At 42.0% G+C, this 26803-nt stretch overlaps 1 protein-coding gene and 1 pseudogene across 2 annotated transcripts in view; one reads left to right on the forward strand and one right to left on the reverse strand.

Moving 5' to 3' along the window:
• LOC126249708 (protein Wnt-16-like) overlaps nucleotides 1–26803 on the reverse strand; it is an 879813-nt gene that overhangs the window by 195097 nt on the left and 657913 nt on the right. The gene's annotated exons all lie outside the window — the stretch shown is intronic.
• On the forward strand, nucleotides 6183–6301 carry LOC126250562 (5S ribosomal RNA; annotated as a pseudogene).

The following is a 26803-nucleotide window of genomic DNA, read 5'->3' on the forward strand; positions in this document are numbered from 1 at the left end:
GTCTCACGCGGTCTGCACGTCCGGCGCGAACGCTGGTCCAACTGAGGCGCCAGGTGGAAATGGCATGGCAAGCCGTTCCACAGGACTACATCCAGCATCTCTACGATCGTCTCCATGGGAGAATAGCAGCCTGCATTGCTGCGAAAGGTGGATATACACTGTACTAGTGCCGACATTGTGCATGCTCTGTTGCCTGTGTCTATGTGCCTGTGGTTCTGTCAGTGTGATCATGTGATGTATCTGACCCTAGGAATGTGTCAATAAAGTTTCCCCTTCCTGGGACAATGAATTCACGGTGTTCTTATTTCAATTTCCAGGAGTGTATTTCTTGGCCGGAGCAAGCCATTTACCACATCTGAACACTGCTTTTGAGTCCAACGGAGTTGTATTTCGAAAACGGCAAATTTTGTTGACTGTTTACATGATAGATACCGTGGGTGGGATACAGGGAAGATCGCTGTTAACTGAGGACATTGCAAAGCTCCCTGAGGTATTATTAATGTACGACGTGAATTTAGGTTGAAAGATTCGTGACTGCAACCTACACGCCAGTCACGAAAATTTTGTCCTCAAAATGAGGAAGGGAAGCACCAGCCTCCTAAAGACACACCACACACCAGCGATCGTTACCCTACAAAGCTACATATTAAGCTCCAAAGAACATGAAAGGTGTCTGTGCTCTCAGCAATGACGGTGAATACAGGGCGACGACTTGTATTTGAACGATAATCTCGATAATAGCCGATAATAGCGATGGGATATAACACCCAGAAAAATTTTAATCATCTTGACAACCGGTCGTGAAATACTTCGCTGTTATGTCACTGGATAATCATTTCTGGAAGAACACGGAGCGGTGGGGGTAGCATTATAATAAACATATTGTTTTTCATGGAATTCTCTAAGGTCAGTTAATCTGTATGTAAATTGCGCCCTTGGCCGACTAGGCTAAAAATCCATTTTTATAAGCAGATGCACACGGACCTAACTATTACTTTCTCTGTTTAGAGTAGGATATTGTAACAAGAAGATGTGACTTGACATATGATTAAGTGTCTGCAGATAACATAAAAGTATTTCGTATTCTTACCTATTCGAGAATTGAACTTCTGCGCTACCGTACCATTATCTCGGTCGTCGTGTTCAGTGTATGATATTTCCGGCACGTGTCTTTCAGTGGTTGTGAGGAGTGCTCCAGAAATTACGGAAACCTATTAGAACCTACCTGTGTCACGTCAACTTCTTCTGGCCACTTTGTGTATATGCTAGCAGACATTCGCCGTAATGACATTCGACATAGTAGACGTGTTTACCCTGACAAATTCCGTATGTCGCTGGACAAGAAATATTATTTCAAACTGCATACTTCAAATAAGGATGACGGAAACAAAAGACGTCCGATAACCACCGAGCGACGTGGCAGAATGGTTAGCACTGTAGACTCGCATTCGAGAGGACGATGGTCCAAATCCACGTCCGGTGATCAATTTTTAGGTTTTCCGGTATTTCCATAAAGTGTTTAAGGCAAATGCTGGGATGATTCCTTTGAAAAGGGCGCGACCGATTTCCGTCTCCATCCTCCCGTAGTCCGAGCTACTGCTCCGTATCTGATGACCTCTTTATCGATGGGACGTTAAACTGTAATCTTCGTTTCTATTTTCGAGCCATAACCCGCCCCGCGTCGTGCCCAGTACTCTGGCGCACACCAGCATGCGTCGTTAGCGACAAACAGTGACCGGCGCGATATGACGTAGCTGCGCCTACGTGCCGGCGGCCCTCTGTTTCGTCTCGCTTCGCTTGTGAGAGCTTTCGAGGACTTGTAGACTTTCCTTCATTAACTTTCATTTGCGTAAATCTTGTTTGGTCATATGTCAGCCTCTTGGCGTACCGTGCTTGCTCAAGGATCGACAGAACACTTCAAACTCTTTTTTTTTTTCTGAGGCGCGGCCGCAAAGCTCGGCTGCACCATTTTAACGAAGGACATGCCTCGCCGTTCAAACAAACTTCCTGGCAGTTCCTTAATATCTTCTACTTCTAATTCTTCCTTTTTCACTAAAAAAAAAAAAAGCGGTCCTTAGAAGAGATCGTCGGATATGGACGTTTTGCTGGTGCGCTGCTTACTATAAATGAAAGTTAAATTATTTGATATTTGGGATTATAAACGCACATTTTAGTATTATACAGCATCCGCAAAATCAGTCCTGTTTTAGGTATTCAGCTAGTTGTCAATAATCATCTACAACAGTTAATCATAGCCTTAGGAATCTGACAAACACACGATTCGCAAAGCGTCGTTAGGATCATTACACGATCTTCTGGCTTTTTCTGCTTCATATATTGGGACTTTCGTGATTTATTTATTTTGACATGACATTTCTGTGACAAGTGTACTATATGTCTGTAGCTTCCTCTCAACCACTCGTTGAAGTCCCTGCTATTTGCATTTGTATATGTCGCATGTTCAATTTATCCTTCATATGGACTGCTCTTTTTTCCAGGAAATTTAGAAACATTTAGTATTGTGCATAAGAATAACAACACTCAGCACTCAATAAACATTCAAATTATCATAATAATTATAAGAATTAAAATTCAAGAATGGTGAAGTGTTTCCAGAAGCCACATAGCTGTGTGAAGGTGCTTTATGATACTTCGAAAAACGAATGAGTACCCACCATATACTGCCACGTACAAATATTTCACTAAAAGACGACTCACATCCTCCTTTCATTTCAGGTCGGAGCAATGTTGGTCAGTATCCTTTACGTTTCTTGATATCTCAATAGACCCAGAAACTATCTGAAAGACTACGGTATGACGGTGAAATCACAGCGAAAGCTATGTTTGCTATTTCTCATCATTATGACAGGAGAAATTTTTACTCAAACCTAGGGAATTACACTCTAAAATCATTAAAATGTGACAAATGTGATTTTATCCAAGTTGAACTGGATGAAAAGGTAAATGAAGGTAATTTTTGAGACTGATCACTAGCAGTGGTTGATGAAAAAAGCAACTGGTGTATGTGAAATAGCTGAACTTAAAAGTTTCCTATTTGAATCGTTTTCATGGGTAAACACATGTAACAGTGCAAGTGCCTTTTTTTGGCGTTATCTGTCATGGGCCTTTGGTTGTAAGTGAAAAGAATCATAGAAAATCGACTAACCATTCGGTACTCCGGTTACAATGTGAAGACAGAGGAAACGAAGAGTTAAAACACAGCCAACAGACAATGCTTCTGCGAAAAGAAATCATCGTTCGTTAGTGCTGTGCAATATCATGAGCCATGCAGACACGTTCAATACGCAACGTTAGTCAGAGTGAAATGTGGCATTATTGTCAGGTTTTTCCAGAACAAGAACTTCAATTTTAGTCGGTCGAAACGGTCACCTAACATTCCACAGTGTACAATTCAAATGTTCATCTAAGCTGATGGTTCATGAGGTGCTCTTCGATTGTCCCTGAGTCTGTCACACCCTCGACTCTCGCAGCCTCCTAGCCCCTCTTTCTTTCACACACATATATAGACACATAAATAATCAGTTTATAGCTTATATTATAAACCAACCGATTCAGACATGCTTGTTTACTTCGTTCACCGTGGAAATAACTATTGAAACTCTTTCGAACGAACGCTGCGTAACTGAAATTCCTTCAGTTTTTATGAGAGTTAAGATTATAAACATAAATATTGACTTTTATGTTTCCTCGAGGTAAACCATCGTATTCAGCCATGATTAATATCGTAAAAATTTTGTGAATCTTTAAAGGTGCGCCGGCCGCGGTGGTCTCGCGGTTCTAGGCGCGCAGTCCGGAACTGTGCGACTGCTACGGTCGCAGGTTCGAATCCTGCCTCGGGCATGGATGTGTGTGATGTCCTTAGGTTAGTTAGGTTTAAGTAGTTCTAAGTTCTAGGGGACTGATGACCACAGCAGTTGAGTCCCATAGTGCTCAGAGCCATTTGAACCATTTTAAAGGTGCGCATGCTTAAGGTGGGTGTAGCCAGTACTTATTTCTGCCACCTTATAGCAACAAAGGATCGATTTATATTAGTTATATAAATTTAGCGAACACCAGCCCCGATAGCTGTACGTGTTGTAGCCCCGCTTCCAGGACGCGTAGCTATGCCGGCCCAGGCTCGAATCCATCAGACAGATTAACAACGAGAGTAATGTCTGTCAGCCTGCATGTGGTTATTAGTCGATTTTCCACATCCGACTAACTGAATACGGGCCAATGCCCAGGTCCTATGCAGTTACACGGTTCACAAACGCTTAGAAAACTTAAGGGACAGGAGGGAGAGGGGGGGGGGGGAGGCGGCTAACGGAGTGGTGACAGGAAGGGCATCCGGCCACTCCTTAAATTAACAATGCCACACCCGTTAGTAACCATGCCGACTCTGCGCTGATGTGGGACATTATTACCTCAGTTATCATTCCATTAAGAATGACACAATGTCAATCACTTCAAGTTCTGATGTGCAAACTGTTCATGCAACCTCAAATATTAAGCATATTCTTTTAACCAGTTTTAATCTTATCTATATTTGGAACTAAATATTTATTTAATTTTTAATCAAACATGGTTCATCTATTATTGTGTGGCATCATCACTGGTCTCTAAGTAAAAGAAAACTATTTCCTGGCAGAGAACGACCCGCCAGGGTAGCCGAGCGCGCTAACGCGCTGCTTCCTGGACTCGGGTAGGCGCGCCGGCCCCGGATCGAATCCTCCCGCCGGGTTAACGACGAGGGCCGGTGTGCCGGCCAGCCTGGATTTGGTTCTAGGCGGTTTTCTACATCCCGCTAGGTGAATACCGGGCTGGTCCCCACGTTCCGCATCAGTAACACGCGTCACAGACATTTGAAACACGCCCGCGTTATTTCACGATTTACACTAGACGCAGACAGTTGGGGTACAGTGATTCTGTACTGGGGGGTACGGGGTGGCGGCAGGAAGGGCATCCACCCATCCCTAACACTAACACTAACACTGCCAAATCCGTTGTAACCACGCCGACCCTGCGATCGCTGCGAGACTATGGCGTAAGCGAAAGAAAGAAAGACAAAAAGAAATTTTCTGGCAGGGAACGCTACATCCTAACAAAGTATGTATAGTTAAAAAAATTCTTTTCCCTACAGACCAATGATCATACGTCAAATGGATAGGTGAACCATGTTTCGTTCAAAATAAAGCAAACATTGATGTAAAATAATGACAATACTTTCAGTTGTATGTATTAGTTTTTATTAATCTACGACCGGTTTCGGTGGTACAACTCACCGTCTCCAGGTCTCTAGATACAACATACATATCCTATATCATATTACACATAAAAAATATTTACTTTTTTAAATGATAAAATGTTGACGGAACCAATTTTAATCATATATGTATGTGTGATCCATATAGTATTAAAAATGGAAGACATCAACTACGGAAAGTGTTTCCACTGTAAAAAATTTGTAATAAATGTTGAAAAACTAAACAGCCTATACGGTAGGTATATATGGTTTTCGAGGACTGTCTTCCTCTTATGCCGATCACACAACGCTGTCAAATGCTGTTGTGTCAATGTGTCATTTGCATGGGATGGAACAGAAGCGTATAAATAGAACAGTTATATTCAGTCTGGTTAGAACTGAAACGTATGTTAAAAAGCTGTTCACGCAGGGTAGAGTATTATTTACTATGTAACATGCTACAAGTGGCTATCTACGATGCTCCACATACTTCGTCTAATTAATGTAGGTGGAATTTCTATACGCAAGGTATATTGTAAGAGTGAGATCCTATTAGTAACAACGCAACACAGAGTAAACTGTATGTCCCTCACTGGATACGGACGTTTACATCAACCTACAACTACCAACACATGCTGTATTTCTGTCGTACATGATACATTTTTATCATATAGGAGACCTTTTTCGGATTAACAAAATGGTTCAAATGGCTCTGAGCACTATGGGACTCAACATCTGTGGTCATAAGTCCCCTAGAACTTAGAACTACTTAAACCTAACTAACCTAAGGACATCACACACATCCATGCCCGAGGCAGGATTCGAACCTGCGACCGTAGCAGTCGCGCGGTTCCTGACTGAGCGCCTAGAACCGCTAGACCACCGCGGCTGGCTTCGGATTAGCACACTCTTGGAATTATTTACTTCTTTATTACGTTAAGCCAACGGCCTAACCGCAGTGGTAACACAGGTTCCCGTCAGATCACCGAAGGTAAGCACTGTTGGGCATGGTTAGCACTTGCATGGGTGACCGTCGAGGTCTGCCGAGCGCTGTTGGCGGGCGGGACGCACTTAGCCTTTGTGAGGCCAATTGAGGAACTACTTGATTGAGAACTAGCGGCTCTGGTCAGGAAAACTGACAACGCCCGGGAGAGCGGTGGGCTGACAACATGCCCCTCCATATCCGCATCCTGTGATGGCTATCGAATGAGGATGATACGGCGATCGGTCGATAACATTGGGCCTTATGATACCTTTTCGGAGTTAGTTATTACGTTACATTTTGTTACATGGACGAGATGGAATAATGCTGTTGCTGAGTAAGTGTTTAAAGAGACCAGACAGCTAAGACCGTGTCTCCTAATCACTCCCCCACCCTCAGGACAGAAGAGTGTACCTAATCTGTCTGCGTATAGAACAAATTTTGTGTGCAAGTGTAAGAAAGTATTCTAGGTGCGTTGCGTGTATCTGAGGTGGAACATAGGAACCACCTCGGTATTTACCTAGTGCAGAAGTCCCTAAACATTTTTGACTCGTAGATTATGTGTTTCGGGTGAACCCGCTGCCTTTCATATATTGAATTTTTAAAAATTCATCAACTTCAAATGTGTTTTTTGACAACTGATACAGCGCTACTCACTTTGATAGGTTTCAGTGTAGAAATGAATAGTAAAAAACGTACAAAATATAAGCTCCGTACATTTACTGTTGTAAAAGGCGTCAAACGCAAATCTAGTGAAATTAAGACATACCTGCTTTCAATGGGAGAGATGAGTCTGATACTTTATTAGCAAATTTTCAATGAGGTTTAACATTAAATCACCTTTTCAGTGATTTCTACATCTACATCCACACTCCACAAGTCACCTGACGGTTTTAAGCTATCAAAAACTTACTCGCAATACTTAATAATATAGTATAAGTAACAGGTTTTTGTGACTGAAATCAGAATTTCTGACATCCGCCACTAAACTGTACCTAGGTTATTCGTCCGTGTTTATTCCGATCAGTAATTTTTGAAATATGAAGTCTGTTTTTTAAACATCACTGTATGGATTGATAACCGAATGTGGTATTTGCATAGTCAAATCCAGTTTCAAAGTCCGTTTTTAAACGACATTTAAATGTTGAGCGCAAGTTGAAATGTCATCATCCCGATCCCTTGTCTGTGACAGACTGGGAAACTGGATAAATTCGAACTGTCCCAAGTTTCACTTCGTTAGTTCAGTTATGGCAAGACAAGCTGAAGTGATGGACTTCGTGCTATTAGATTCAGGCTGCCACATTGTAACTACAAGTTAATTTCACTAAATTTAGAAAACGTACTTGTTGAGTAAGAAATGTCTGGTTTCCAGTTGATCAAATTTTCTTTCAAACCTTGAGTTTTAACATCCCTAAACTCTGAAACATTCTCAAAATGTGAGAAAAATATTGTCAAACATAAGCCTTTTAACACAAGCGTACTTCGGTGCGAAGGAGTAATCGATCAAAGTTTTCGTCATTTTCTTCACATAACAGCGCAAATAACCTAGAATTCAATGCGTTGCTTCGAATTTTGTTTACTGCTTTAATGACAAAGAGAAGAGACTAATCCAATCCACCATTCAAATCTTTAGTAAGTAAGCGTTGTCAATGCATGCCACAGTGCACTGCCAACAACCTGGGTACATTTCGTTTTAAATGGCTTATAAATCCACTATAGTACCCAACCATGGCAGGTGCTCCATATGCTGCTGCTGAAATTATATTTAATAAAGGAGTCGATTTCTGCTGAAATAATCATTCAGAACATTAAATATTGAGTCACCTTTTGTACGTGCTGTCACAATTCTTGCGAAGAGATTTCTTCGCGAATATTTCTCGGTCCGTAACAAAACGAATATATGCCAACGATAATCCCACATTACCAGATAAAACTGACTCGTCCAGTTGTGCGGAGAAATGGATAGTTTTGCAAACAATTACACAAGTTGCTTTCAGTGTCACAACGTATTTCATCAACATGTCTTTGAACTGCGTGGAGCCGGCCGGAGTGGCCGAGTGGTTCTAGGCGCTACAGTCTGGAACCGCGCGACCGCTACGGTCGCAGGTTCGAATCCTGCCTCGGGCATGGGTGTGTGTGATGTCCTTAGGTTAGTTAGGTTTAAGTAGTTCTAAGTTCTAGGGGACTCGTGACCTCAGAAGTTAAGTTCCATAGTGCTCAGAGCCACTTGAACCATTTTTGAACTGCGTGGTTGCTCAAAGAATTCCTTTTGAGTACATCATAAGCAGGTTTGTGGAGAGCAGTATTCAGAAATTCTTGAATAGTTGCAAAATATCCCTGATAGTAAGCGGTTTTTCAGATTTTGCTTTAAGTCGCAAGGTATTGTAAGACGCCCGCAAACCATCATCATCCCTTTGTGAAGTACAAGTGAACATTCTGTCCACCGCAGGTATCTTTCTGAGTTTTTCTTTAAGTATTTCAAATTTTTACTAGTTCATCAGGGGGACGCCTTCTCAGATGACCTACGCCTTGGATGGTTTCATAGCGTCATTGCTTACCCCTTTGTTACATAAAACACACATAGGTAGTCGTCTGCCCGACAATGATTGACTGAAGTCATCTTCAAGTAATCAACACTGTCCTGTCTACTTTTCCTTTTAGATTCTGCCTTGTTTAGTATCAGTTATCTGTGGGCAAAAATTAAGCCAATTAGGCAAATATGAGAAGACATAGCATTCAAAAACAGTATTCTCACCCTCAAGTCAAGATCAGCGCGTCTCCACGCAGTCGAAGGTACTACAAAAAGAAAATATGATACAAAATAATTTACTTACTCTTCTCTGCCACTCCCAAACAGTATGATATTGATCCACTTTAACTTGTGTGGTACCAACTATAGTCTGTCCACAAACAGATGGACGAGGGCTCCCTAATCTTGGACCAGCAGAAGTCGGTAGAAGTCAGTCGACTTTGACTAGCTCATGTTTTGTGTTTGGCCACCACCAACATCAGCGTTGTAACACAGAACTTTCGTATGTAGCCACTGGGTAGTGATTGTTGTGCAGCGTTATGTTTTGTAGAAAATTAATAATCTCGATATGTGACGAAGCAGTTCTTGGCCCATCACGAGCAGTTGGAGATACTGTCTCCACTCCTCGGAGAAGGACAAGGGGTAGTACCTTACCGAGTGGAGGTGGAAAAATAATTAATAACGTCGCTGAATGGTGCGAGCAGTACAGCGAAAATAAAGAATTGCCCCGCTCTCTCTTAGCCGATGAGCCAAACAGTGACATTCACAGGAGCAAGCTTCAGCACGGTGAGAGGAATTTGAAATTTTGTTTGCGAGCTATCTAAGTGGTATGGACGACTCCTAGGTTGGGATAGACCCCTTGGGATCGATATAAACCACTTTTTGAACTGCTGACTTTGTAGGATGTTGGAAACCGCCTAAAAACCACAGGCAGGCTGGCCGACACGCCGAACCCTTGTAGATAAACAGCCGTGCGGATTCGAACCGGGGCCATCATAACTCCCGTTCCGAATGCGGTCGCGTTAACATACACGGCAAACGTGACCTGCGGAATAATGCGTATAATCACAACGCACTATATACCTACATGTATTGTATAGAGAGAGATACAATTTACTCTATGTTGTCTTGTTACTAATAGGATCTCACTGTTAAAATATACCACGCTTATAAAATTTCCATTCCATATTGCATACCTACCGTAGTCCGATGAAGTGTGTGGAGCATCGTAGGTAGCCACGTGTAACCTGTTACATTATAAATAATATTTCTGCCCAAGGTGGATAGTTTTTTTAACATTTCAGTTGTGAACAAATTAAATACAGAGTGTCCCAAAAGAACACCGACAAACTTAAGGGACACCAAAACAAGGACAAAATGTCTGAGAAACATGGGCTCTAAAGCGCATTCCTTAAGAACTGTGAGCACTTGTTTAATAGAAGATGTACGTTTCACATTAGCGAAGATGAACAAGTGCTCATAGCTCTTAAAATATGCATTTTAGACGTCATGTTTAGTAGACGTTTTCCCTTATTTTGGCCAATACTTCTACCTCCTAAAAGATGGAAAGCAAAGACCTTGCAGTAGAAGAGATCTGTTTCATAGTATCGAAGATGAACAAGTTCTCATACCTCTTAAGGTATGCATTTTACAGCCCATATTTACTTAACATTTTTTACTTATTCTGTATAAGAACCCTTTCGCTGAAGTTTGTTGGTGCTTTTTAGGGACATCCTGTATAAGTGTTCTGCTATACTTTTCTATTGCATCCTCCATTGTACACCAAAGCATTTAACAGTTGTCTACAGTATTGGCTGTTTATAGTTTTCTAACAATTACTACAAATTTGTTACACTGGAGCCACTTTCTGTAACTGATGTTCCACATTTTTAATACATCGGTCACGCACACATATGTAATGAATATTATGGTTCTGCTTTTGTATAGTGCGATAAATTATACGTTTGCTGTATCTACGGGCATGAAGATGGTGAACTGTACCACAGAAGTCGGTCGTAAATAAATAAAAATTAATAATTACAGCTGCAAGTATTGTCATTATTGCTCATACGCATAGTAGGTACTATTTTATTCCATCATATATCAGGCGTGCGTTTCGGTTGACAACTTTACAACCACTCTCAAGTTGAGTCGCTTGCAAGATTTTTAAATCATTTTACGAAGTGCTCGTAGCAGCTGTTCTGCAAATAGCCTTCAGATAAAGGAGGTATATAGAAAACATTCAATTGCAATTGCAAGAGACGAATAGCACTTGTTCCTCTCTATCTGATAGACATAATCGAAGTAAAAAATGAAGAAGAATGGCTGTAGATATGAAAAATACTAATTTCCTTCTCGTAGGGAACACAATTTGTCTGCAGCCCAAGGTATGATTTACAGTTATCTTCTACAGTTAATGGCAACCAACTTCCCATTCCGAAAGAGACAGCGAGAAATTATCTTGATAAATTCAATTACTGGTTTTCTTACCTAAAAACAAAGAACACTCTGAATTTAGAAATAGGTGTCAGTGAACTGCAATACAGAACGGATATGGCCTGCTGAAGTAATATTTGCAGCTTCACATTTGACTCTCATTTCTTTCGCTTCCTTCAACAATCCAGTACATTGCAGAATAATGAGAATAAACGATGCACTAATTGTCTTAGTGTTGTCTTAGTGTTGTTGAAATAGTTATGTAAGGAAATTACAGTATACTTGCTCAGTAATGGAATGCATAACAAAGAAAGTAACAAGAAAGAGTTAGTTTAACGTCCCATTATTGAGCAAATTTCCATCATGTGTAATCCTTGTAAAAGCGGAAACAAGGATAAAGAGGTCCGCAGCTCGTGGTCTAGGGGGTAGCGGTGCTGCCCGGCCGCGTTTAGGTTCTTCTCTGCCCGTTTTCTCTGTTTGTGTTGTCCTCATCGTTTCAAAATCATTTGTAAGAGTGACTAGATTGGATTGTGAAAAGAAATTGGACTGTGTAAAAACTGGGACTTTGTACAGTTGAGCGCCCCACAAACCAGTCATCATCATCAAAGCCAAAGAAGACCTAAACAACACAGCAGGCAAAACAACTGTCACGGAGCAACACTGGTTGCGGTAACTTTCTTTAGTTCGTGGACTCCACCCTTTTGGGGGTTATCTGGGATGTAGTTACTTATCAACGAATCTTTTATATTTGGATGATTAAGTTACTACGAAGAGAGAGAAGTTTGTCGGTATAGCGTGATGCAGTCTGTGGGTGTATATTTTTCAGATACGTTGGTATACCCCGCCCAAGAACTAAATGCACTGGGTATCAGCTTTGTAATGAGTAACTTAGAGAGGAAAATTAGTCTTTCAGTCTTGTAGCTTGGCAGACACTTCGTGTTTTGGATGGCAGCCTGAGCGCTCCCCAGGCTAATCCCATGGGTTGCCGCGAAGGAAAATGACTTTTTGAATTGCGTTGTAGCTCCGGTAAACAAGGGAGGCGTGCAGCGGCACTAAACCGATTACGAGTTCATCTTCAGAGGACGCCAGCCGCTCTTCTTAACTCGTGCGCCGCTTTTTCCAGCAGCTGTACACACCATTCTACCGATTCTAGCCCCGTTCACTTGTATTTTATGTAAACATTAATAAAATGGAAATTTTATCAACATAACTGTTATACATTTTGTCACCAATGTGTCAAGAATCATTAGGATTTTTCAGGGTAATCATTTTATTGGCTTTTCAGATTCCTTAGATGAGACATAGATAATATAGGTAAACAGAAATAGTTCGAGGATATACAAAATTTAACAGAGAAGTTGAGGCTGCTGTTATCAGATTACTGCTGCACTAAAATAGCATATGAAAACCAACACAACCCTAGTCGACTGTCGCCATAGCGGACGACTGTGGTTTGAGTACAAGACAGCATTTGTTGCTGTGATATTTAGAGAACACAGCTCTAATCGCCAACACTGTCGAATGGCGTATAAACATTATTTATCCTAAAAATTATGGTGGCAGTCAATAGAAAAGCGGCAGGAAATGTGTGCTGATTTGCCGGGAAGAACTCTCATATCACCCATCTGCAAAACAAATGTTATTGTATGAAGCAGTGCCTATACGCTGCGTTATACAGGGTGATTAAGCTGCCATTACCGATGGATTTTATGCAACCCGCAACGCCTTGTAATATCTAGTTCAAGATTTTCCTATTCTCTCGCTCGCTACGAGCAAACTGTTAGTCCTACAGAAAAAATGAACAGAACATTTTTGTAGGAAATCCAATGTAGTTAAATTTTGTACTGTGATACATTGTGGATAGAGGCCGCACTTTTCGAATTATTCAAGAAGCTGACCTTCAAATGCGTTTTTTCTTGAATAACTGGAAAACCGTGGCCTCCAGCGGTATCGTATCATAGTACAGAATTTTTCTGTAGGACTAATAGTTTGCTCATTGTGAGTGAGAGTGTATGAAAATCTCACGTGTGGTTTTTGAAGGCAATGTGGGTTGCGTATAACTCATTAGTAAAAGCAGCGTAATCACTCTATATATAGTATATTTAGGGGCACGCAGAGATCTCTATAAGTTGTGGCACAAAACACATAAACTCACCGAACAAGTATCACACCCATAAACGAGTACACTGCTCTCTTTTGAGCGCTGTAGATGGTGTAGAAAGGAGGTATCGTATTAGGAAATGTCCTGACCGCACCGATAATTAAGTTCCCAGTATGTAGTTGTACCAACGTGGACTGTCCAAAGAGTCTACAAGATATAGTGTACCACTCACAAAACATGAAACACAATGTGGGAACAGTTGTCGTAGAAAGATCCTAACCGAAAGAGACTGGAGACGAGTGACACGCATTGTCAATGGTTCAAATGGCTCTGAGCAGTATGGGACGGAACTTCTGAGGTCATCAGTCCCCTAGAACTTAGAACTACTTAAACCTAACTAACCTAAGGACATCACACACATCCATGCTCGAGACAGGATTCGAACCTGCGACCGTAGCAGCAGCGCGGTTCCAGACTGTAGCGTCTAGAACCGCTCGGCCACCCCGGCCAGCGATTGTCAATGACTATCAATTTCAATCCCGACAAGAGCTGCTACTGTCAGTGATTGCAGCTGCATCTCAACCGGCTGCAGAGGGAACACTGCGGAGTGAACTGTATGCAATGGGTATTTAGAGTGAGATACATCGCGAAAAGCCATTGACCACAGTGGCACATAAGGCTGCACAACACAGAAACTGGACACTAGCTATCTGGAGATGTGGAGTGTGGTCCTTTGAATCGCAGCTTACCTATTTTCAAATCATATAGGCCGTCGAGAACACCAAAGGCACCACATGGTGTTAATCCGGGAGTGTGCGAAGGGTGTAGATTAGTTCAGAGGTGGTTCTGTGGCGTTTTGGTAATAGTTTCCGTACCATAACTTGGAAAAACTCATTCTCGAAGGTAACCATGACCGTAAACCATGATATTTATTTCAACATTCTCGATGATTAGGTGTTGTCCTTTCTTCTACACCTTCATGATGAGTATGATGTGAAAACTCCTGTCTTCTAAACTAACAACGGCTGTGTTTACAGAGCTACACACACAGAGGATTCAGGTGCACCTACACATGGGTTTTATGCAACCAACAACGCCTTCAAACACTACTCACAAGATTTTCATATTCTGTCGCTTGCACACAGGAAAAAAGTGAACAGAATCGTTCTGTAGAAAATTTAATATAGTTAAATATTGTACTGGGATACATTTTCGCTGGCGGCCGTATTTTTTGAATTAGTCAAGAAAAATGTACAAAAGCGACCTTTTAGTGCGCTTCCCTTGAATAACTCGAAAACCGTGCCCTCCAGCGAAAATGTATTCCAGAAAAAATTTAACTGCAATTTTCTACAGAAATGACCTGTTCATTTTTTCTGTACGACAGATAGTTCGCACATAGCGAGTGACAGAAAATGAAAACTTCGCGCATGGTTTGTGAAGGTGTTGCGCGCGTTGCGTAAAACCTGTTAGTAGGGTATTTGAATGGTTCAAATGGGTCTGAGCACTATGGGACTTAATTTTCTCTCTTCGTTTGAGATGGTTCAAATGGCTCTAAGCACTATCTGAGGTCATCAGTGCCCTAGTCTTGGAACTATTTAAACCTAACTAACCTAAGGACAGCACACACATCCATGCCCGAGGCAGGATTCGAACCTGCGACCGTAGCAGCAGCGCGGTTCCGGACTGAAGCGCCGAGAACTGCTCGGCCACAACGGCCGGCTGGGCAGTGGAAGCACCCTGTTCTATGTTCCTCGTTATACGAAAATTCAGGTACACTATCACGCCTCGATTGTACCGCTAAATCAACCGATCTTAATCTCACAAAAAAATACCTGGGATTATTTGGAATAGAAGATGACACCTAGAAATCAACATCCCGCACTTTTGTAGCTCTACGGTATCTAATCATTTTGCAAATACTCTTCTTCGCCAAATACATGTCATTATCAAGGAGTAAGACAAGGCTGCTGTCTGTCTCTCAACCTTTTGAATCTATATGATCGACCATTGCCCACTAAATGACAAGGGGGTAAAAATTGGAGGAAGAAGAATCTAGTGTTTGAGGTTTGGAACCGACAGTTTGGAAACTGCATGTTCCTTCTTGAAACAGGGGAAACAGAATTACAGGGTATTGTGAATATTACTGAATCTGATGGAAAGGTTTATGGAATGAAAATTAATACATAGAAAATAAAAGTAATGACACTAGGAGGAAATCAAATGGTAAAGGGAGAAATACCAGAATATATGCAAAGCTATAAATACCTAGGAAGCAGGACAGACACCACCTGGAAATTCAGCACACAAATTAAAACCAGTATAGCAATGGCGAAGTAGGCATTTCATAAGAAAAGGACAATTTTCTGCAGCAATATGGAAAAAGATTTGAGGAAAAGACTAATAAAATGTTTTGTATGGGTTTCCTCCTTTATCGTGCTCGATCGTGGACGCTGACGAAGAAAGATAGAGCAGTGCTGGATGCCTTTGAGTTGTGGACATGGTGGAGGACAGAAAGAATAAGTTGGATGGATAGTGTGATGGATAAAGAGATACTAAGAAGAGTGGGACAGCGAAGCCAATTACCAAATATAATAAAACGGCGGAAAAGAAACTGGATTGGACCTATATTGAAGAGAAGGAGAGGCTAATAAAAATAGTCTTAGAAGGGTATGTGGACGTGAAGATGATGAAGGTAGATATTTGTGATCCTGTATGATGAGATGGATGGTAGCACATACGGCAGCATTAAGAAGGAAGCAATGGGTTGCAGGAAATGGATAGCAGAAAACTAATGTGGTTCAAAAATGGTTCAAATGGCTCTGAGCACTATGGGACTTGACTTCTAAGGTCATCAATCCCCTAGAACGTAGAACTACTTAAACCTAACTAACCTAAGGACATCACACACATCCTTGTCCGACGCAGGATTCGAACCTGCGACCGTAGCGGTCGCGCGTTTCCAGACTGTAGCGCCTAGAACCGCTCGGCCTCCTCGGCGGGCAACTGATGTTGTGCTGATGAGCAAGGCTAGAGGCGTAGTTACGGAAGTAGCGTGTTAGCTTCCGGAGATGAATAATTTTTGGTTCGATGTACATATCAACGCTTACCTTGTGTGCAGACACAGTATTTTAATCTCTTGCTTGTTTATGCAGTTCAGCCCCACGTTAACGAAACAATCGCGTATAATTTGGGTTCCGTATCCTACAGACCTATACGTTAGAGACGTCATTTAAATAGTTACTGAGCACTTGTCCACACTGAAATTTTACTTCACTCCCAAAAGAAAACTGATATCAGAATTTATCAGAATTAGTCCTTCACGCTGCAGCGGAATGTGCACTGTATTGAGACTTCCTAATAGATTCAGACTGTGCTGAACCTGCCTCCCAACCCCGAACTTAACCTTCCGCGAGGCTTTCTCATACTGACTGACCTATAGAAGTACGAATCAGAACCTATGGTTCAAATGGCTCTGAGCACTATGGGACTTAACATCTGTGGTCATCAGTCCCCTAGAACTTAGAACTACTTAAACCTAACTAACCTAAGGACATCACACACATCCATGCCCAAGGCAGGATTCGAACCTGCGACCGTAGCAGACACGCGGTTCCGGACTGAGCGCTTTAACCGCGAGACCACCGCGGCCGGCGAATCAGAACCTATGATGACAGCTTCTTATTCATGTATATGTGACAGTAATTTGAACAGGTGCGTATAGTGTGATTTGCATTAAACATACATGGTTCGCTTCCCTGATGCTTCTGTCTAAATGTGATATTTTAATCACACAGGAATGATACGTTTCCAAATCACTTTGTGCACGTCATGCAGCTTATGTTTTAGAAGATGACTGTTGACGACATAACTGGCTACAAATATGCATGGCACACTATTTCTTAACGCACTGACAACGATGTGTCAACATCTGTTACTATAGGTGTTCTTGAAGGGGGACAGTGACTGAAACTAGTAGTTAAAATAAAGTAATTTACATCACAGCCTGGTGGAATCATGTCATTATTAAAAAACACAGATTCTGTTCTGGCAGTACCTCTCAGTCACGGTACAAACTTCACAGAAGCTCACCTGCATGCCTTGCTGGAGTAGTTACTACTTCTCAATTCCAGCCGTTGTCAGTTTTTAATTAATTCTATGTAACAGATTCGTAGTAATTAATATGGCATGGAGTTAAAGTTTGTGAAATATCATATATGCAAAAACAATGTCCTCTTAATGCACCCTTGTTTAAATAAAATGCGAATTACAGCGTGCAACGATGGCCATTGTACAGGCCTCATGGAGCACAACACCTAATAAACGGAAAAGTTGATAAAAAAAGGTGGACGCTAATATGAGAACGGCAAGAACTGAGAAACTGAGGAAGCCAATAAAGAAAATAGTTGCGCGATGGTAAGGAACTGGACCCGTATTTGGGAGGGCAGTGGTTAGATCCTCAGTCCGGCTATCTATACTTTTATTTTTCGTGGTTTCACTCAAAAAGTTCTGTGAGAAAAATGACGGGATCGCTCCATTGAAAAAGATACGGCTAATTTATTTCTTCCGTCCAAGCTTGAGCTCTATCTCCAGGACCGAGCGAGGTGGCGCAGTGGTTAGCGCACTGGACTCACATTCGGGAGGACGACGGTTCATACCCGCCTCCGGCCATCCTGATTTAGGTTTTCCATGATTTCCCTAAATCGTTTCAGGCAAATACCGGGATGATTCCTATGAAAGGGCACTGCCGATTTCCTTCCCAGCCCTTCCCTAATCCGAGCTTGTGCTCCGTCCCTAATGACCTCGTTGTCGACGGGACGTTAAACACTGATCTCCTCCTTCTCTACCTCCAGGGGCCTCGTATTCGATAAGACGTTAATACTCAAGCTTTCTTCCCTTTTCATTGGTCCAGAATTCAAATCCGCCTGCATGACCATTTTGCAAATTTATATTTTGCTCTTTTTCCATAATCCCCAACACACAAAATAAATTGGACAGTCAACCCACAAGCAGCGTGACACAAAATGTTTGGTTCACTGACAAATCAAACAATGGAAACTCCAAGTAGGTATATCAACAATGTAGGAAAAGACACATTGCCACTTACCGTAAAGAAGACATGTCAGGTAGCAGACAGGCACAATTAAAAGACACTTACAGAAAGCTTTCGTCCACAGCCTTTATCGGTATAAGAGAGACACAAACCACTCACACACACAAGCAAGCACACGCCTTGCACACACGTCCTCCACCTCCAGCATCTCCGGACGGAGATGCTAGAGTTGGCGATCGTCTGTGCGTCAGATGTGCCTGCTTGTGTGTGTTAATGATTTGTCTCTATCTTTTACTGATGAAGGCTGCTGGCGAAAGCTTTATGTGTCTTTTAATTGTGCCTGTCTGCAACCTGAAGTGTCTTCTTTACGATAAGTAGCAATGTGTCTTTTCCTACATTGTTCATTAACACATATACAAAGCGCATGTAGAAAACTCACCAACATAAGCCTATTGTATCATGCATATTTCGATATATTGAAATTGATTACCGTCATTGACTTTACAAAGTTTATAACTTCAAGCGGAGTCCCGTTACAAACAGAGTTACGTAAAATTATAACCGCTTTTCTAATAACAGATTTGGACTGCTTCAGCAGTTGAGACTTCAGTAGCAGGAGACACGGACTGGTAAATCAGTCAGTTAAAATGTCGACGACTTTAGTCTTGTTATTTATAGATTAAAAGTAATTTTCCTCAGCCAAACGAAACCACTAATTCACAGCTTGCGTAAATAGAGGACTATTGAATAATAGTGGTATAACAATATCCATTATCACCGATCTTTCAATTCATAAAATACACAAGATGGAGCAAATCGGCGAAAGTTCCAGGGCCCGTTAATTTCAGATTCAAGCCCAGGCAATAGCGACATGTAGGGATACTGGCCTCTTCCGCAGTCAGAGAACTGGCTCCACCCCAGGACCATATAGCCTGCGTATTGGGCGGACCGAGCTGCCCTCGGCTGAAAGCCGTAGCAACAATCTGCATTGCCACCCTCAGTCAAGATGGCTATAAGAACCGTTTCCTCTCTGAAGAAGCACGCTGCAGTGCGGCGTCGGAGGAAATAAAGCTTCGGAGATACTCGCACTCACTCAGTTAGCTGCAGTTCTTGACAGGTGTCACTTCGTGACTTACGGTAGTGCGGCAGGTGCCGACTTTTTCGCGATACATGTGTTGGTTTCCACATCTTGTAAGCAACCATGCACTGTTGTGTTCAGTTTTTTTCCAAAGATTCGCGCTCGTAGCAAATCCGTTCACTATTAAGATGGAAATATGCGATTTACACTGCGAGAAATCTGCATTACGGTTCCATGAATGTTACAGCGGTAAGCCTTGGCGCTCTCTCCCTGTCCGTGTGCTTCGCGTTACATGGTAAATCATGGCTCATTACTCTCGCTCATGATTCTAAATTCCGGATATTCATCTCTAGTTTTCTGACCAGTACTTTCTCTAGGGACTGGAAAAGATACAACGATGTCCCATGTGTTTCTATGTCTTTTCATGTACTACATTTCGCTTGACCTACGGAAAGCCTGCAGATCGCTGTATAATCCAAATTTGTGAGACGAACAATTCCAATTGTTTTGAAACGAGACTGTTACGCATTTCTGTGTTTTATCAAGCATGTAACTGATTTAATTACAGCTGTCAGTTACTGGTCTGTATTTTCACCCGTTCCCTTCATGTTATTTAGCTCGGAAATCGCATTCCCTGGTGTAAGAGAAGTTATCCGATGTCTCCACGGTCCAGAAAACGGACGATTTCCAGGTGAGATCACTTTCATCTGATTGTAGGGGAAATGGTGGTAGGCGTAACTCCTCGTTTCTCTCAATCCGCCAACACATTTCATCTACACGTCCACTCAGCATCGCGATGTCAACTAAGGAGTACCTGAATGAGAAGTAGCGGTTCCAAGGTCTGCTTTGCAGACAACGACCGGGAGAGCGGTGTGCTGATCACAGGACCCTCCATACTACATAAAAATGACGTCACTGCTGAGGATGACATGGCGGTCTGGAGGTCCCGGTTGGCTAGCCTGAAGCCATATCGGAGGAGCTTTACTATTTTCCGAATTCTTGAAACGTTTACATATAGAACTTACGTTAACGGTAACTTAAAAAAATTAGAAATTGGTATGAAGCATGGCGAATGTGCACGGTATTTGACAGACACACTTAACCTTTTTCCATCTTCCTGGCACAGTAGCTATAAGACAGCTCCTTAAACCACAATAATCGTAAGAAATGCTCTATCTTGCTTCAAATATGTCTCTTCTTCACGAAACATTTCGTATATACGAGGCTGTACGGAGTTTTGAAGGGCATACAGTTATACGATATCACTAACAGTACTGTAAAAAGCGAATGGTATCTGCTATCCCTAGTAAATTCAAGCGTTGTTAATCAACACTATGTATAATTTGAAGAGCCAGTAGGTGGAATTTTTTAGACTAAATATACCATTCCCACAAATGATGGGCGCATATAACCAGAAAATTTGGTTCAGAATAGCTACGAATTTAATACTTTTGTCCAAGTACATTAACAAAATTGAACTATACAGTCAAAATCATTCCGAAAATGTAAATGAATGTTAGAATGAGAATTTCCCAACAGGTACACTTCAAAAGGTGATGTATATTTGGATTCTTCGCTCATGAGCCATTTGCCCAACATTCTCCTTCGGGGGCTAGAGGACGGTGAGATCCCTCTTGTAGCAATGATAGACTAGGTTTTCACTTGAAAGCTCTGTCCACGGCAGTTTCACACTCTTTCTGCTGCTCCAAATTCATCCCAACGCAAGCAATAGTGCTTCACGTCGGCGAATTTTGTTCAATACCCAGGTTAACGGTATGTGTGTTTCTACGGTGTTCTCGTACTCCCGATACCTTCCCAACAGAATTTCCCCCCTCCCCCTTGCATCAAAATTTATCCGTTACTACGTCAATATATGAAGTTTTCTTGGTCACATAGAAACAGACACATTTCCATGCATGAACACCACTGTACTTCACTAGACATGTTCCTGTTGCACAAGGCATGCAACTGCCTCCCACCTACATTCGAAGTGCCTAACCTAACCAGTTACAGTGGAACCTATAGTTTAATGTTGATACCGAACCACTTTGCAACAAAACACTGGTGTCTAATGGGGATCAAACCCTTGGTTTTGGATTTTTAGTATATCACATAGGGTTTTGCATAGAAAACTCTAACATACGCTTAATCAAATTAATCATTGATGGCTACACATTGTGAATTTCTAAGATGCAGTAGTTTCATGTGCTGCAGTGATTGACAGTTGTGGTATTATATTCAACAGTCTTGTACTTTTAAGCTGAAGCACAAAGTCATAAATGTCTTAGTCTAACAGCAAAGCTGATGAGTCCCTCATTGAAACCCATTAAGGTGTGCAGTGTTGAGACAATATTCATCATATTCGTGATCTTAAGTTTCGTGCCTGTCTCTGGCTTCCACTTCTGAAAGTAAGGAAAGAAGATTGAAGATTTAACGTCTCATTGACGGTCAGTTGTCTCAGAATCAGGAAGGAAATCTCCTATGCCTTTTCAAGGGAACCGTCCTCTCAATTGATTAAAGCGATTTAGGGGACCACGGAAACCTAAATGTTGAAGGCAGGACGGAAATCTGAACCGTTGTTCTCTCGAATACGAGTGCAGAGTCTTACCACGGCACCACCTCACTCATTGTGTTCTCTTCTACTAGTACTGCTGCAGCTGTTGAAAAAACAGCAATTTTGCTGCAACAGAATTTGTTATGGAAGTTTGTGAAGAGTCTAAATAAATCAAAAGCAGAGGTTTGGAATTAATTAAAATATAGCTGTATGATGTATACTACAAAAACTTCTCTCCTGTGAGCCATACACCCAAAAGACAGCAAGACATAAATCGAGCATAGCACAATGGAGCTTGAAAGACACTCGTTTAAAGTAAACGAGTTTTTGCAGCGAACTGACATAGTGTATGTGCCTTTTTTGTTTTGTTTTAAGTTCCTTCTGTCATCGTCTTGTCTACCGCGATGTTTCAGAATAGCTTTATACGTCAACTAGATGAAGATATTCCTAATTTCGGCTTTCAACGGGATGTTGTTCCTCCACGTTTCCATCACACTATTCACGGAGATAGAAACGGTATTCTATTCGAATGGTGACAAAATGGACGAAACCTTTTGACATCTGTTGTGTCTCGCACTATATTTATTGCAAATCCTGAAAGTGAGAGGCCTGCAAGTTATGCAGGAGAACTTCTGTGAAATTGTGAAGGGAGGACATGAAGTACAGGCAGAAGTAAAACTGTGAGGACAGGTCGTGAGTAGTACCTGGATAGCCCAGTCGGCAGAGCACTTGCCCAGGAAAAGCAAAGGTCCCAGTTTCGAGTCTTCGTCCGGCACACAGTTTTGATCTACCAGTAAGTTTCTTATTTGTAATCTGTTTTCACTTAGACGAACAGTAATCAGACGCTCATGAAACTAACAGCAATGCGTCCTTACAATGTTATTAATAACCGAGGTACAAGAATCAACTTTTATTTGTATTTTTATATGGAACTATACACTTTTTGCCGACAGAATATCAGATCTTGATGAGACAAGTTCAATGATATAACTCTTTCGTAGAGCTAACAAGAAATCATGGAGCAAATACACAGTCAATACAAGGATTTTTGTGCTGATGTCGCTGAAATTTACACCATCCCCCCAAGTAAACTTTCGCTCGCAGATAATAGATACATAATGTTTATGCCACTCTCGACTGAAACCTGTTGTCTTCGAGCCAAGGCAGACGTCAGTTATGTATTGCCGTTGGGGGAGTTAACTGAAATGGAGTGGAATCACTGTCTACGTAGATAAGGATCGACACGTAGAATGGTGCAGTTCATTTCCCGTGTGTTGTTTGCAAAACGGACACAGGTGAATCGTTAGTAGCGCATAAAAAAGTTTCAGGAGTACAACGCTATTTACAAATGAAGAATTGGCTGACATGCTTAAATTTATTTAGAATGTCACTGTGGTGTCACCGCCAGACACCAGACTTGCTAGGTGGTAGCCTTTAAATCGGCCGCGGTCCGTTAGTATACGTCGAACCCGCGTATCGCCACTATCAGTGATTGCAGACCGAGCGCCGCCACACGGCAGGTCTAGTCAAGAGAGCCCTCTAAAACTCGCCCCAGTTGTGCAGCCGACTTCGCCAACGATGGTTCACTCTCTACATACGCTCTCATTTGCAGAGACGACAGTTTAGCATAGCCTTCAGATACGTCATTTGCTAGACCTAGCAAGGTGCCATATTCAGTTACTATAATCTGAACAGATAATATTGTGAATCATGTACCGTCAAGAGCGACGTTCATCATTAATGGATTAAAGTTAAGTATCAAACTAATTCCGTCCGCTTTCTGAATTCTAATTCCTTGTCATGTTCCAGACCTCACGTCAGTATAGTCCTTCCCTCCTCACGCCAGCCTGCGTGAGCAAAAACGCGTGCATTTCGGCCTCCACTAGTAACACGGTGGTGGCTCTTCTGCCAACACAAGTCACCAAAATGTATGCGGAACGGTTCCCAGATAGACGATGTCTAAATCGTCCCACCTTCTTTAGCACCATCCTCTTAAGTGATTTTCCGACAAGTATTTAAATTTTTCGTTCTACCGTTACAACTAACCTCACAGCGAAAAACCACGTTCCTGTAGGCCTTAAGCAAGACTTTATATGATACATTTTTAGAAATGGCGTTCGTGTAACTGACTAGGTACAGAAGCAGTTCCATCAGGGGGCCTTATAACTTCGACGATAACGTATTTGACTGTCTTGTCATCACGAATAAGTAATTCCTCAACAGCAATGGAGATTATCTTCGAAACAGTACATCCCAGCGAACGTGTTTTACTAAATGAACCATTTTAGCCTAATGCCCGCTGCAAAATGCACGCTAGAAACAAACGAGTAGCAGCAAGTAATTATTTCGCGGTGTGTAGTAATGGTGTTGAGGTTGTCTTAAGTAGTGCGGCTGCTGAACTCGCGACGTAACGGCCGTGCAGCGTTGACGTTAGGCTCCTTTCCCGTACGGCACGTGGGAGGAGAAACGAGCAGATTCAGCTGTCGTGCCACTCACTTTATCGTGCACTCTTAAGTACCTGCTGGGCGTAAGTAGAACAGCGTGAGCTTAATGTTGCTCCTTCCAATTTTTACGGTATGCGACACTTATACATTCTCATTTTTCAGTGACTACGGCACAGATCTGTCAGTTTACGTACTGAATTACTAAAAGCTACTACTAAACCGTTTTCTGAGAATTCGCTTCGTTTAGTTATTTTACGTGTGATTTGTAACATTAGGCAGATGCAGCCTATGTTGGTGTCTGCCGCGATTCTCTGTACACGTCAAGTGTCGGGCTTTATTCGCCTTCTACATTACAGTTGCACAAATGTATCAAAATGGATTTTTTTTCAGGAAATTGAGCACTACACAGAATTGGCAGCACCGATCACCATCGAACTCGAAAGCTGGAGTACACGGGACACTGCTATTTTTTGGGCAGAAGCCTCTACTGCGCATAGATTAGCCATGAAATTCTATCGGTATAGGGAGCAAATGCAGTATCGCTTCCAGACATAGTGAAATTGTTCCAACTATTTTACCAAGACCGCATAGACGTTTGTGATGCTGACCAGAAAGTCCAGATCTTGTGCCATGTGATTTCCATGTTTCTGGGAACCTAAAAGAACCTCTCCACGGAAAGAGATTTTCCGACGAGAGGACGTTCATACAGAGGTTCCCGAATGGCTCCGCGAAAAGGAGCACATTTCTGTTATCGAGGAACTGAACGACTGGTAGAACGTTCCCGGCCGGCCGCTGTGGCCGAGCGGTTCTAGGCGCTTCAGTGCGGAACCGCGCTGCTGCTACGGTCGCATGTTCGAATCCTGCCTCGGGCATGGATGTGTGTGATGTCCTTAGGTTAGTTAGGTTTAAGTAGTTCTAAGTTCTAGGGGACTGACGACCTCAGATGTTAAATCCCATAGTGCTTAGAGCCATTTGAACCATTTTGAGAACGTTCCGGCCATTGTTTACAGAGACTTGGTAACCATGTTGAAAAATAGTGTCATGTTTGTGTGTCACTTTGAAATGTAGTGCAGCATTCGATAAAAGTTATTTGACCTGTTACACTAATGTGGAACTTCCTCTTTGAAGTTTCCTCGTATTACAGGTAGAAGCATAGGCATTTCATCTCTGTCGTACAAGCATTTAGCGATTCATTGCGTGTGTCGCAAGTAAATTGGTTCAGACTTCTGGGTTTAATTGGGGAGAATTGTGACAGGGAATAGAAAGTTTACTGTATAGCAGATTGCTTATCATTTCCTTGCTGTATGACAGCAGCATAAAGAGTGTTTCCGTGATTTTGATACAAAACTTCCTGAGGTTATGTAGAAGGGTTAAATGTACCAGTCTGAAATTAGGAATCCTCATCCAAAAATAACTGAGACGAGAGTTTTTGGGCCGAGCATGTTGTGGATTAACTTTGCCAGTGAAATATGAGAAGCTACGAATCGTTGCTAATAAAATGTAATAAATTTATTTCTTATATACGGAGTTACTAGTATTTTGGGGTAGGTAAATCCCATCGACATGCTGAACATAACGAGAGATGAAGACAGGGCGCTCCACGTATAGTTTGGAGATGGTGTAACGTGGACGCTGACTTGGTCAGTCTTCCTGTCATGTCCTGTTATACTTCAGCCTGAATTTACAGTGTACAGTAGACCAGCTGTAGTGTGATGACGCCGTATCTGGTTATGGAACGGGCAATATGATTATGGATTTAGTAGACATGAAACTGTTGGAAAACGCGACAAGTTGTATCGGGTTAAGTAACCATATGGGAGCCATCCAACGCAATTCATGTTTCATACACCGGCACAATGGTAATTCGAAACAGGAAAATGGCACCACAATACAACGAACTCTGTACACGCCCCATGTGGAGAAAACTGTTGCTGCCCATACGGATGAGGAGTTTTCAGATGGTGCAGCAGCAACATTCTTACCATTCACAGAAAGTGGAAGCTTTAATTCCTGCCCACTTGGGATTTGTGTTGTGTTGATGCAATGGGTACTCTAACGCTGTATCTTTATTCCTAACTTTTTTGACATGTACTTGTCTCGGGTGAAATCGGTTGCATCAGAGACGGGATAGTCAAAAGTCATAGAAGTCCCTGCGTAGGCCGTTAAGTATAACCGCGCTGCAGTTACAACGAGCCATCAACACAGGTTTTTATTGAACCTGTGGGCGGGTACAGCCAATTAGTAGTTAAGGGTCACATCGGCTTTCTCTCTATTTACTCTTTTACATGGCATGAAGTAGCAGATTTCATACGTGAGCTACATCAAAAGAAAGTACCCAGTCCTCTCAAGATTCCTGTCGAAGGTTTATCAAACTATCTGGTGTACA

Source organism: Schistocerca nitens, chromosome 3 (genome assembly GCF_023898315.1).
Source record: "Schistocerca nitens isolate TAMUIC-IGC-003100 chromosome 3, iqSchNite1.1, whole genome shotgun sequence".
NCBI lineage: Eukaryota > Metazoa > Arthropoda > Insecta > Orthoptera > Acrididae > Schistocerca > Schistocerca nitens.